We start from the raw sequence: 8,875 nt of genomic DNA, 5'->3' as shown, positions 1-8,875 counted from the left end.
GTTAATGCTGAACTTAAACTTTTGTGTGGAGCCACTAAACTTTAGTGGACAAAGCAATACTCAAGAAAAGAAAATGTGGTCAGTATTGTGAATTAAAAATAAGTATTTTCCAATATACATGATTTAAAGTTATGAGTCATTCATGAAAAAATTATTAGAGGACTAATTTAGCAAAGTAATAACTGATGGTATAAACAGCAGCAGAAGTTTCCCTGAGCAGATGATCTATTTAAACCTCAGATTAAAGATAAAACGCCTGAAGAATTTATGGTAATAAAACACAATGGAAATGCTACAATGGAAATATGGAATTAAGATAACTTTTCAGAGTAGACTGGTGAAAACAAAACAATGAGATACCATTACACACTAATTCAGTTCAGTTCAGTTCAGTTCATTCGCTCAGTCGTGTCCGATTCTTTGCAACCCCATGAATTGCAGCACGCCAAGCCTCCCTGTCCATCACCAACTCCCGGAGTTCACTCAAACTCACGTCCATCGAGTCAGCGATGCCATCCAGCCATCTCATCCTCTGTCATCCCCTTCTCCTCCTGTCCCCAATCCCTCCCAGCATCAGAGTCTTTTCCAATGAGTCAACTCTTCGCATGAGGTGGCCAAAGTACTGGAGTTTCAGCTTTAGCATCAGTCCTTCCAAAGAACACCCAGGACTGATCTCCTTTAGAATGGACTGGTTGGATCTCCTTGCAGTCCAAGGGACTCTCAAGAGTCTTCTCCAACACCACAGTTCAAAAGCATCAATTCTTCGGCACTCAGCTTTCTTCACAGTCCAACTCTCACATCCATACATGACCACTGGAAAAAAACATAGCCTTGACTACACGGACCTTTGTTGGCAAAGTAATGTCTCTGCTTTTGAATATGCTATCTAGATTGGTCATAACTTTTCTTCCAAGGAGTAAGCATCTTTTAATTTCATGGCTGCAATCACCATCTGCAGAGATTTTGGGCCCCCAAAAATAAAGTTTGACACTGTTCCACTGTTTCCCCATCTATTTCCCATGAAGTGATGGGACCAGATGCCATGATCTTAGTTTTCTGAATGTTGAGCTTTTTTTTTTTTTTGAAAATTTTTTTGAATTTTATTTTATTTTTAAACTTTACAAAATTGTATTAGTTTTGCCAAATATCGAAATGAATCCACCACAGGTATACATGTGTTCCCCATCCTGAACCCTCCTCCCTCCTCCCTCCTCCCTCCCCATACCATCCCTCTGGGTCGTCCCAGTGCACCAGCCCCAAGCATCCAGTATAGTGCATCGAACCTGGACTGGCAACTCGTTTCATACATGATATTATACAGGTTTCACTGCCATTCTCCCAAATCTTCCCACCCTCTCCCTCTCCAACAGAGTCCATAAGACTGTTCTATACATCAGTGTCTCTTTTGCTGTCTCGTACACAGGGTTATTGTTACCATCTTTCTAAATTCCATATATATGCGTTAGTATACTGTATTGGTATTTTTCTTTCTGGCTTACTTCACTCTGTATAATAGGCTCCAGTTTCATCCACCTCATTAAGCCAACTTTTTCACTCTCCTCTTTCACTTTCATCAAGAGGCTTTTTAGTTCCTCTTCACATTCTGCCATAAGGTTGGTGTCATCTGCATACCTGAGGTTATTGATATTTCTCCCGGTAATTTTGATTCCAGCTTGTGCTTCTTCCAGTCCAGCGTTTCTCATGATGTACTCTGCATATAAGTTAAATAAGCAGGGTGACAATATACAGCCTTGATGTACTCCTTTTCTTATTTGGATCCTGTCTGTTGTTCCATGTCCAGTTCTAACTGTTGCTTCCTGATCTGCATACAGGTTTCTCAAGAGGGAGGTCAGGTGGTCTGGTATTCCCATCTCTTTCAGAATTTTCCACAGTTTATTGTGATCCACACAGTCAAAGGCTTTGGCATAGTTAATAAAGCAGAAATAGATGTTTTCCTGGAACTCTCTTCCTTTTTCTATGATCCAGCAGATGTTGGCAATTTGATCTCTGGTTCCTCTGCCTTTTCTAAAACCAGCTTGAACATCTGGAAATTCATGGCTCATGTACTGCTGAAGCCTGACTTGGAGAATTTTCAGCATTACTTTACTAGCGTGTGAGATGAGTGCACTTGTGTGGTAGTCTGAGCATTCTTTGGCATTGCCTTTCTTTGGGATTGGAATGAAAACTGACCTTTTCCAGTCCTGTGGCCACTGCTGAGTTTTCCAAATTTGCTGGCATATTGAGTGCAACACTTACACAGCATCATCTTTCAGGATTTGAAATAGCTCAACTGGAATTCCATCACCTCCACTAGCTTTGTTCATAGTGATGCTTTCTAAGGCCCACTTGACTTCACATTCCAGGATGTCTGGCTCTAGGTGAGTGATCACACCATCGAGATTATCTGTGTCGTGAAGATCTTTTTTGCACAGTTCTTCTGTGTATTCTTGCCACCTCTTCTTAATATCTTCTGCTTCTGTTAGGTCCCTACCATTTCTGTCCTTTATCAAGCCCATCTTCGCATGAAATGTTCCCTTGGTATCTCTGATTTTCTTGAAGAGATCTCTAGTCTTTCCCATTCTGTTATTTTCCTCTATTTCTTTGCATTGATCTCTGAGGAAGGCTTTCTTATTTCTCCTTGCTATTCTTTGGAACTCTGCATTCAGATGTTTATATCTTTCCTTTTCTCCTTTGCTTGTCGCTTCTCTTCTTTTCACAGCTATTTGTGAGGCCTCCCCAGACAGCCATTTTGCTTTTTTGCATTTCTTTTCCATGGGGATGGTCTTGATCCCTGTCTCCTGTACAGTGTCACGAACCTCAGTCCATAGTTCATCAGGCATTCTATCTATCAGATCTAGTCCCTTTGGAATGGCCAAATACAAAAATCTGACAAAACCAGTTACTGGCAAAGATGAGAAACAACAGGAACTCTCATTTGTTGTTAGTGGGAATGCAAAATGGTACAGTTACTTTGGAAGCAATGTCTAACATAGCTAAACATTGTCATACTCTATGATCTAGCTATTTTGCTCCTAGATAGTTCACCAAATGATTTGAAAGCTAATGCCCACACAGAAACATGGACATGAATTTTATAAAGCTTAACTCATTCCCTCTCTCTCTCTCTCACACACACACACACAAATTGGAGGCAACCAAAATGTCCTTTACTAGCAGAATGTTTAAACTAACTACAGAACATCAATATAACATAATATTATTCAAGAATAAAAAAAATGGGCTATCAAATCACAAAAATAAATGGATGATACCTTAATGAATGTTATAAAGTATAATAAGCTACTCTGGGAAAGGGTATACACTGTGAAAGTGAAAGTCACTCAGTCGTGTCCGACTCTTTGTGACTCCATAGACTGTACAGTCCATGGAATTCTCCAGGCCAGAATACTGGAGTGGGTAGCCTTTCCCTTCTCCAGGGGATCTTCCCAAGCCAGGGATCGAACGCAGGTCTCTCAGTCTGGAAAACACTGCATGATACCAATTATACCACATTCTGGAAAAGGTAAAATTGTAGCATGAATAAAAAATATCAGAGGCATTTTTCCTTTTGCTGCAAAATACTTTTATTAGTTTGGATACACTTTGTCAACACTCAACTACTCCTTTTCTTCTTTGATGTGAAAATCCACTTCATCCGGGTCTCCGGTGTCCCATACCTCAAGTATTGTAACATTATTCCGTGCGTCACCAGGAACCTCGATATTGGGACATTGGCATTGATCACCGGTTGCCACAGTGAGTTTCATATTCTTCACCCTGGACATAAGGTTCATCAGTGACGTCTCGGACTGGGTTAAGGCACCGCACATAGAGTCTTTGTAGGGGGAAGGCCTTATCTTCTTTCTTCCTGGAGAGCCAGATGAACAGCCCTGACGGCCAGGAGGAGTGCCCGCATTACTTTTGTCATCGCCTCCAGGAAACTTCAGGATCACCAAAAACATGAGGAAGATTAACAGCCAGTGCCACTTGCTCCCAAACCAGCCTGGGGCATACTCTGGTTGATTCTGCCGAACGCGGAAGTGCCTTCCACTGGGCACCATCCTCGGCAGTTCTTCGGCTTCATCTCTCAGAACATAAAACACATAGGCAAAGACAAACGAGATAAACGTAGGCCAAAAAAATAACCATATTACAGAGCGCATCGTGAGCTGAGACCAAGTGGCTCCTGGTGCGCTGGTCTGCGCTGGCACCTGGAGACTGAGGACCAGGCAGGGCTGGGCCCTTGGTGACGTCACAGAGGGCCCCACCCCCACCAGAACCCATGTGGCCAGGGTATGACTTCAGGGCAGAGGGTAAGGAGGCCTGCAGGGGTCAACCGGGAGTAGGGCTTAAAGGGACATGGGGCCATTTCCAGTGGGCAATTGAAAAAGAGGCGAGTGACAGAGTGCCATCCCCATGCCAGTGTATTCTTTCTGAACCTGGTGTTCTACTGGGAGGGTGGGTCCATTTTCTATTTTTATTTTTCCATTTGTTGAATCCAGACACTGTGGTGAGCAGAGCAGAACCAGGGGCATGTGCCCCTGTGGAGCAGACAGCCAAGTGGGAAAGAAAGATATTAAACCAGAGGCCACAAACTAGGAGCCACTGATGTTTTGTGTGGCCTACCACTGTCCTAAAAATGATTGTGCTCAGTGCTAAGTCCTGTCTGACTCTTTGCCTCCCCATGGACTGTAGCCTGCCAGGTTCCTCTGGAGAAGGAAAGTCAGGGGCATCACCAGTGATGCAGTAGGGGTGGGCAATGAGGTAGGTACTCTCTAAGATCCCTCCCAGATCAGAGGTTCTATGATCCTGCATGGCAATTTCCCAGAGGGCAGGGATGCACCTCCTGGGCAACAAGCAGTGGAACTGGCACATCTCTGGGGAGTTGCTGAGTTGGCAAAACTACACTGTCTGATGCACCTGTGGATGAGCAAGTACTGGCTGCACTCCTCCTCCCCGTCTGTGCATGTCTAACCGCCACATGTGTTGGAAGGTGACCTTGCTCTGCAGGTGTGGCTTGAGAGCTGTGTTCCTTTTCACTGTCCTTCTCTAGGAAGACGACCCTTCTTTGTGCTGTGCGAGTTGAAGATCCGAATGCACGTCTATGGCTGCAGCACTCGGCACTGTGCCTTTCTGTCTGGGCCGGTGGTTTTCACACTTGAGTGTGTATCAGGGTCTCCTAGAGGGCTTGCAAAGTCCCATTTTGCTGGATCTCAGTCCCCAGTCAGTCCTGGGTGGGACTTGAAGACTGCCACTTCTGCAGGTCTCTGGGCAATACTGAGAACCACCATCCAGACAATAGCTTCACTCACAAAGACGTGGCTTCCCTCTGACTGCTGTGCACTGAACCTGAGGGGCCAGTGGGAGTGGAGTGGCAGCAAGAGCACCGAACTGGAGCCTGAAGACCAGGGTTCTACACTGCACCCGCCCTCTTGTGAGCTGTGTGACCTTAGGCAAGCCTCAGCACCTCTCTGTGCCTGTAGCTGCCTCACAGGCACAAGGATGCAATGAAGTTGGTGACTGCTACTCTGGGTGTTTCTGCAATTCAGAGTTGGTCTGTCACTCTTGTCCTGAGCCTAGTCTTCCCAATTGGGAAGCCAGATACCCCCACAGCACCCCACCCCCAAGCATCCAAGTGCCCACTTCTCTCCACAATCACTCCCAGCTGGAGTGGTCCACTTGCTTGGGGGTCTTCTTCTACAGCCAGCCCTGTATGGAGCCCAAAGGGCGAAACTGTTGTCTTCCTCTTAGAGATCCACATCTACCACTTGGGGGTATGTGTGTCTTGCATGTGCTATTTCAAACGCCTTTTAGCACTGAGATAAGGATACAGAATCCTAGAGCTAGTCTCCTGCCGGTAAACTCTGATGCTAATGACTTATTGTGTTACCTTGGGCAAGTTAGTTAACATCTCTGAGCCTCACATACCCGACTTTAAAATGGAGAAGCAGTACCTACTTCATGGGATTGCTGTGAGGACTAAATGAGATCATGTATGCAAGCCTTTACTCCTGGCACATAGTAAGTGCTTAACATGGTAGCTGTTGTTTCTCAAAAAGAGGATAATGGCCTCCTCTATAACATTAGAGACGCAGGAATGCTGAAAACACTATGGTTGCAGGTGTCCTACTTTCTTAATTCCTCCCATGGTGCATAATAACAATAATGGTAATACATATGTAGTGACACTAGGGCTTCCCAGGCGGTTCTAGTGGTAGCGAACCTGCCTGCCGATGCAGGACATGTAAGAGGCTGGAATTCGACCCCACAGGATTCAATCCGTGGGTTGAGAAGATCCTCTGGAGAAGGGAATGGCAACCCACTCCAGTATTCTTGCCTGGAAAATCTCATGGACAGAGGAGCCTGGCGGGCTACCATCCATAGGACTGCAAAGAGTCAAACCCGACTGAAGTAACTTAGCATGCGTGCATAGCAATACCTTACAGAAATGGATATTTCACATTTTTGAGAACACTATCCACTAAATCCTCTCATTCCATCTTTATCACACTGTAAGAACAAGGCCACCACATTGGTGTGGATCTCAGGATGAGCTGAGATGTTCTGAAAACACTGCTGTCTACAAGCCTCCCATCAGTAGGCTGCTTTTCCCTATGTGGATTTCTGCTCCTGCATGGGCGAGAGAGCATCCTGGGCCATGGCTGCCAGCTGGGGAGGCTCCAGGGACCCTATCTGGTACTCAGCCCGTTTTTCTCAGGTACACATCAGGCCTAGAGGCTGCTTCCCATGTGGCATGATTGCTCGCGCTCTGTTTACTGCATGCCTTGCTGCTGCTGCTGCTGCTGCTGCTAAGTCACTTCAGTCATGTCTGACTGTGTGACTCCATAGACAGCAGCCCACCAGGCTCCCCGTCCCTGGGATTCTCCAGGCAAGAACAGTGGAGTGGGTTGCCATTTCCTTCTCCAGTGCATGAAAGTGAAAGTGAAGTCGCTCAATTGTGTCCGACTCTTCTCGACCCCATGGACTGCAGCCTACCAGGCTCCTCCGTCCATGGGATTTTCCAGTCAAGAGTACTGGAGTGGGGTGCCATCGCCTTCTCCGTTCTGCATGCACTACTAGGCCCCAAATATCCAAATGATGCTAATTGGATGACTCGGGGACTTCTGATACTACATATAAATGAAACCAGAATAATGCTCTGGACTTTTTCAGTTCCACTTATTAGGACAAGAAAAATCAGACCACCCTTCTATGCTGCCAATGACACTTATTAAGGCAAAATCATGAAGATGGCTCTGGCTGTGGTGTTACCACCACACTCAGCATTAATTAGAGTTCACTGATTGGTGAGGAATCAAGCACAGGAGATTCAGAAACTCATTATGGTGCTTAATAATGATTTGTTTCCTCACCAGAAATTGGATAAGGATTCTAGATTTCAGTGATTTCACTTCCCTGCTCTTTTCCTTCCCTTCATGCTTCTGTCATCACTGACTCAGCTGGAAACAGAGGTCAATGGCAGGTCCTCTGTGTGCATGCTAAGTCGCTTTAGTCGTGTCTGACTCTTTGCAACCCCCTGGACTGTAGCCCTTCAGGCTCCTCGGTCCATGGGATTCTCTAGGCAAGAATACTGGAGTGGGTCGCCAAACCCTCCTCCAGGGGATCTTCCTGATCCAGGGGTCAAATCCACATCTCTTATGTCTCCTGCAGTGGCAGGCAGGTTCTTTGCCACTAGTGCCACCTGGGAAGCCTGGCGGGTCCCCTATTTGGTGCCTATTGTTTGACTTCCCTGAGCCTTCCCTGGTGGCCACGCTCTGTCCATTGTCTAAGATCCCAGCAAGAGGCAACCTTACTTTGTGCAGCTCTATTCTAGTCACACTAGGCTTCCGGCTGTTCCTTAAACGGGTCTGGCCTCAGGACCTTTGCCCTTGCTATTCACTGTGGCTGACTTTGTGGGGCTCTTGTTCTCTCTCTTCTTTAAAGTCTTCATTCAAATGTCACCTTCTCAGGGAAGCCTGACATAACCAACATGTTTTAAAACTGACCCTCTCTTGCTCCCTATCTGCATTTCTTGCTTTATCCATAGTATTTGTTTCCTTCTAAAATGCTAATTTCCCTATCTGGTGAAGGGCTCTGGCTGTCCAGATGAGAGGTACTGTCTACTTCTGTGTTGGGATGCCAGAGGTCAGGATAGTACTCACAGCTTTACCAGGCCAATGGATTTGGAGAGAAGTGGTCCCTCCAAGAAAGAAAAGCAAAATAAACAACATGTTTACTTTACCTCACATCCCTTGCTTTTTTCTCCTTACCCTGTCAAAGCCTTCAGAGTCCAATTTCTACCTGATAATACAAATCAGCCAAGAAGGCATATGTAGGGAGAGAGGAAAAGACAAGACAATTCTAACTGGAGTCCTTTTAGGCCAAAGAGTTTGAACACAGGGGACCTTGCCTGGCCAGTGTTGTCCAGAGACTTCAGGCTAAGCATATTTCATTTCATTGTAAGGTCATAAATATTTTAAAACAATGATTAATTTTAGATGATTAATGAATAAAATAATATTTCTCAACCCCCCCAAAAAATACTAATTTCCCAATTGCTTTAGTTATCCCTCCTCCACATTCACTCTACCAAAAGGCAAGACTCAGAAAGGCAAGGATATATTTAACTTTTTATTTTGAAATAATTTTGTTAAAAAACAGTGTTTCGAGGGGATGGAGTATTGATATTTTTATTTCTTTAGGAGCTTCTATCACAAAAGTGAATACTCATAGCTTGCATTTTTATAATACTTCAAAAGTAGGTTCCCATACAAATTCCTTGAGATACATTATTATTGGGTCTAGTTCACAGATGAGGACACTGACTCGGGAGGTACAGCAGGTACTGTCAATGTCCTTCCCATATCCTTTGTCA

At 45.1% G+C, this 8,875-nt stretch overlaps 1 long non-coding RNA gene across 1 annotated transcript in view; it reads right to left on the bottom strand.

Annotated features, from left to right (window-relative positions):
* Positions 1-8,875, bottom strand: part of LOC139181394 (uncharacterized) — a 64,676-nt gene that overhangs the window by 39,370 nt on the left and 16,431 nt on the right. The gene's annotated exons all lie outside the window — the stretch shown is intronic.

Source organism: Bos indicus, chromosome X (assembly GCF_029378745.1).
Source record: "Bos indicus isolate NIAB-ARS_2022 breed Sahiwal x Tharparkar chromosome X, NIAB-ARS_B.indTharparkar_mat_pri_1.0, whole genome shotgun sequence".
NCBI lineage: Eukaryota > Metazoa > Chordata > Mammalia > Artiodactyla > Bovidae > Bos > Bos indicus.
Note: the sequence above shows the minus strand (reverse complement) of the source record. Positions and strands in the feature narration are given on the sequence as shown.